The sequence below is a fragment of the Propithecus coquereli genome, unplaced genomic scaffold (genome assembly GCF_000956105.1).
Source record: "Propithecus coquereli isolate 6110/MARCELLA unplaced genomic scaffold, Pcoq_1.0 Scaffold6, whole genome shotgun sequence".
Classification (NCBI taxonomy): domain Eukaryota; kingdom Metazoa; phylum Chordata; class Mammalia; order Primates; family Indriidae; genus Propithecus; species Propithecus coquereli.
In genome coordinates, this window is record NW_012151951.1 from 13,514,434 (window position 1) to 13,514,791 (window position 358).

Below are 358 nucleotides of genomic sequence, written 5' to 3' on the forward strand. Positions count from 1 at the left end.
GTGACGTTAACTTTCATCATTTGATTAAGGTGTTGCTGCCAGCTTTCTCCACTGAAAAGTTTCTTTTTTAAAAAAATCTTTGTAATTAATAAGTATTTTGTATAAATGTCCTATTCCTCATCAAATGACCAACTAGTTTTAGCATCCATAGATGTTTTCCGGGTGAATTAATTATACGCCATTTCCATCATCCCTTCTACATTTATTAGTTGGCATTCTAATTTAAGGAAAAGCTTCTCTTCTTCCCAATCACTTGCTTATTTATTTATTTATTTACTTATTTTGATCCAGAGTCTTGCTTTGTTGCCTGGGCTAGAGTGCCGTGGCGTTAGCCTAGCTCACAGCAACCACAGACTCC